The sequence below is a fragment of the Eriocheir sinensis genome, chromosome 21, assembly GCF_024679095.1.
Source record: "Eriocheir sinensis breed Jianghai 21 chromosome 21, ASM2467909v1, whole genome shotgun sequence".
Classification (NCBI taxonomy): Eukaryota; Metazoa; Arthropoda; class Malacostraca; order Decapoda; family Varunidae; genus Eriocheir; species Eriocheir sinensis.
Window position 1 is genome coordinate 6,407,366 of NC_066529.1, and position 5,265 is coordinate 6,412,630.

Here is a 5,265-nt window from a genome sequence, read left to right on the forward strand (position 1 = left end):
CCACGAGTCCACAGTCAGAAAAAAAAACAGGTAATCAGTTCTAGTCCCTCAGTCAGTCAACCACTTCGATAAATCAGTAACCCAGTCAATCATACATCAAGTCCATACAATAACTCCTTCACCCACTCTTTCATACATTGTTAGTCCCCAAGTTAGTAAGCATCCTCGTAGTTATTCGGTTCGTTCCCCCAGCATCTCCAACATCTTATCCCAGACTCACAACTCACTGCCCGATCCTTGCCAATATACTACTTATCTGCTCTTCCTGAATCCCTGTCCCAGCACCCAAGCCCTTCCTCCCTTGCTGACCTGCTACACCCACACTTATACCCGCCTTTCTGACCTCCATCCCACCATCCCAGCCCTTCCTTCAGTCCTGCCTGACCCCTGCTACACTCATAACTATACCTGCTTTACTAGCCCCTGTCCAAGCGCAGCCCTTCCTTCACTCCTGCCTGACCCTTGCTATACTCACTCTTATACCCACCTTCCTCACTCCTGTACCAGCACTCCAGCCCTTCCTTCACTCCTGCTTGACCCCTGCTTCACTCATATCTATAGCTGCTTTACAAACTCCTGTCCAAGCACCCGTGCCCTTCCTTCACTCCTGCCTGACCCTTGCTATACTCACTCTTATACGTGCACCTTCCTCACCCCTGTCCCAGCACCCTAGCACTTCCTTGTGTCCCAGCTAGATTAGACTCACATTACCCTGTCACACCCCTGCTCCAGCTATACTCACACTGCCTAATACACCCTACCTGCTATAACTAGACTCACAACACCTCACAAAGCCTCTACCCCTGCCAGCCTCACATCCTTCTACCACACCCCTGATCCAGATACACTAATACTGCCTAGAATGTGATCCCTCCCTACCCCACTCACACTGATATCCCCCTGCCGCCCCCTTGTCAGGTAGGCCCACATACCCCTGGCTACCCCCTGCTCCAGTGTCCCAGATTTTTCTCCTGCCTCAACTAGACCCACATTTCCCTTCCCTTGCCCCTTCTTGTGTCTAATAAACTAGTGTTCCTTCTCATCTCCATCCCTTTCATCCCGATTCCCCTCCCATCCTCCCGCCATCTCCTACATGCAACATAAACGTTCTATGATTTCATATTCATGGCTTTGTTTATATTTTCTGTAATACATTCTCTGTCTCTATCTATTATCTTTCTATCTATCTGTCTATCTGTATGTGTGTGTGTGTGTGTGTGTGTGTGTGTGTGTGTGTGTGTGTGTGTGTGTGTGTGTGTGTGTGTGAGCGCTTCTTTTCCTAATTCCGACTTCCATATTGTAGCGAGCAAATGAAGTATGTACAAAATCAAGACACCGAACACAGTAGACATACATACAGTACAGATGTGATTTTAAAATGATTGTCACATGATTACCTAGAAATAATCAAAGAAACCACGCAAACATTGGAGGACGGTGTTAAAAGCTATGATATTAAAGCACGGAAAGTATTTGGCGGTGATTGAAACGCTTGAGTGAGTGAATGGCTGTCAGCTAATAGTGATCTCCTGAAGGCCCTACGAGCAAAGCCAATCTTACCCGATGATTCCGATACCCAATACCCGATAATCTACACGTGTTTACTGTTAAGGCTCTCGCAACACATAGAGGGTCTTGAAAATACAAAAGAAAAAAAGGAAATATTCGAGAATTTAAAAGCCTAAAGGCAAACAAAGAATTGAAAACTGGAGTATCTTAGTATGATGTGTTGAGCGTTCGACATGAATGAACTTGAGGAAATTTATATAAGTTGAATGTGGAGTCTGCTTAGGACACCCAGAAGTCAAGGCATCAGTATTTACCAACAGTCATGAGGCTAGTTTGGTGTTCAAGTTCCATTTTTTTCAGACGGAGTTAGCATGAAGTGTTGGATTTTCACCAAGTCGACATATTATGAACTCGGTCGTAAAGAGGGACATAAAAATATCAACAAAGCAAACTAACCACGCCTAAAAAAAACAGTTCAGAAAAGACATATCAGCCACACTATTGCTGACTAATACAGCGTTTAAAATATCAGGCGTAGGACATTGCTTATGCATTGGCATGGGAGATGAATCAGTCTACGGGAGGCCGCCTGCCAGCCTTCACAACTCTACATCGTACGCCAGCCACCCGACCCCCTCCACCGCCACCTTCTTCCCCTTTCATGTGAAAATCGTATTATTCAGCACAGCAAAAGTAGTTAAACTGCATAATGCATGACTTAGTATCGTATATTCGTACTCTTTTTGCCCAATTAATAAAGATAAATCATTCTGCCATAAGTTTCCTGGCTAAGATTTTTCGAAAGTGCATTAATATTTTCCTTCGGCGTCTTTAACACGATTCCTTTACATTTCCCGTGTTGTTACCTCCTCCTCTTCCTCTTCCTCCTCCTCCTCCTCCTCCTCCTCTGCGTTCATGCATTATTATTGGACACCTCATTACTTTTTTTCCCGGCGCGGCACCTCCCACTCCTGCCTGCATCCTTCAAACGTGCTCGGCCGCTGAGCCAACGTGTGTATGGGCCGCTTGGGAGGGAAATTGTGTAAGAGTTCAGGCATACACATACATACATACATACATACAGAGGAGGGAGAAAAAAGCTGAACTATCGCATTTATGGTCTTTTGTGAGAAAAATGTACGAGATTTCTGATTTACATCCATCCATACACATATACATACATACAGAGAGAGAGAGAGAGAGAGAGAGAGAGAGAGAGAGAGAGAGAGAGAGAGAGAGAGAGAGAGAGAGAGAGAGAGAGAGAGAGAGAGAGAGAGAGAGAGAGAGAGAGAGAGAGAGAGAGCGGGGCAGGTAAGGGGAAGGAGGGGGGCTATTCTATATCAGCAGATGAGACAGGCGAGAGACACTCTATTACCTGCGGGGGTCCACGGGCGGTGATGCACGATATTAGGAGTCGCATATAAAACAGAGACGAGACTTAGCGGACAGCAACACGCACACCCACCGACCGCCCCTGACACACACACACACACACACACACACACACACACACATACCTATACACTATACCGCTAAATACACCATCCTATTATACACTGCCTGCCCCATCCCCCCAGCAGTCTTTGAGACCCTTAGTTAGGCCTGGTGTGGGGATGGGGGTGTTTCGAGTCTCTGCCCATGCTGGTCCTGCCCCAATACTCTTGATGCCTACTAGACAGCCGGGGCGTAAACCTTGCATGCCCACCCTTCGAGCTCCGCCTCCGATCCCCCCCCCCCCCCCTTCCCCCAACGACGCTCACCTCAAGGGTCTGCATGCACGGGGTAGGGCGGCGTGCGGTTGATGTTGCTGCCGCTCGAGCATAGATATCACTGCTGTTACTGCAAATGTTACGACTATTCCTGCTGCTACTTCTGCTACTAGTGCTGTTGCTCCTGCTGCTATCACTACTGCTGCGATTGCTTTTCCTATCGCGTCGCCTGGAACGCCCCCCCACCCTCGATAAACTTATTCCCGACAGATGTTCACGCTGCACAAAGGTTAAGGAGGGTAAGAAGAAGAAGGAAAATACACCGGAAATACAATAATAAAAAGCTGCACCCCGGCACTTAACTCGGTGTGTTGCACTTCCGCTGTTGTGATAGTGTCATGGAACGGGCGATGATGACAGACAATGGGTGTTGCATATGATAGTTGAGGGATTATTTACTAAGGCTCAGCTGGTACTCCTCCTATTTTTTTTTTTTTTTTACAGTTAAGAATGCAGCTCGAGGGCAAAGATAAATATGAACAAAAAAGACCGCTAATCACTGCTCCTGTACAAGAAAGTAGAGATGAGTGGTCATAAGAGGTCAATTTCGGATGAAGAGGAGTCTTGACACTCACCTCCCCATATATATTTTAGGAAGCGAGCATCATGAATTATGAAACAGAGAAATATTGAAGATACGTATTATAATGGCGATATAGAGCAGAAAATGGGCTAGGGCAGGCCATATCATGCACAGAATTGATAACACATCGATAGCCAAAGTAAAATAGTGACAATCCAGAAATTTTAAAAGACAAGGCAGACAGATGAACTTACAATATATACCGGAGCAGGATGGAGTACATTTTAACATCGGACAGAGGTGAAGTACGTTGGGAAAGGCCTTTATCCAGCCGTGTACTATAGTCCGTTTCATTCCGTCTGTCTACTCGCGAACGTAGATGTGGCGCACCTGATATATTTGAATGTTTGTGTATACAAAAGTAAAAACTTAAGTGTTTTTATATGAACCGCAAACATGTCGATTTGCATCGATAATCTACCATATAAGCACACGAAAGTACATAAAGTGATATCCGACTCTGCAAGTGTCTATACATCCTAAGAAATTTTGATGTGTTGCATGTAAACAGCATGGGTAGCCTAATATTCTAAATAGCCTAGTATCTTATTCAACAGTTATATATTATACTATTTCATGGAATTTCGATTATTAATCATTATTTATATGCAGTAAATTATTAAGATATCCTTTATATACACTTGACGGGCCAAATGTCTTATAATATACCTACCTGAAATGAGCTATCAGTCAATGATTTTGAAAAAACATAGATCGTTCGAGCATGATGTGACTATAAGTTATTTGATACAAGCTTGTCTTTTAGTGTGCTTGTATGTTAGATTATCGATGCAAATGACTGAGTTGTTTTTTGTATACATAAACAATCAAATATATTATTGAAAAATAAGCTTGAATGACTATCACAACAGTTGATTTTCACGTATTCACAAACTAAAAATGCGCAGGTGCCACATTTTTCAAAATTCCAGCTTTGTTGGTGGACAGATGAATTGAAACACTCTAGTAATGGCTGAATATGATGATGAGTATGATAATAATGATAATTTTGATTTTCCACCGCCATACATGACATTATTCTCACTTTCCGTCAGTCATCGGAGTAGGAGTGGGAGGAATGAAGGTTCTTATATTATGTAGCAAAGAAGAACTGGGAGACTTAGCCAGCGAACTTTTGGAAGGAGGTTTACTATTTTTCTAAGTCGTTGTGCAGCAAAGGAATAATACATGTGTAGAGCCTCCTTTGTTTTCGATAAGCATCTCGAGGGATGGAGAGGATTAAGAACACCCAATTAAAATCAGGCCTGCAGCATCATCATTCTTTATATACCGAAAACTTTTTTTTTGTTATTGCTCTCTCTCTCTCTCTCTCTCTCTCTCTCTCTCTCTCTCTCTCTCTCTCTCTCTCTCTCTCTCTCTCTCTCTCTTATGTACACTATCATA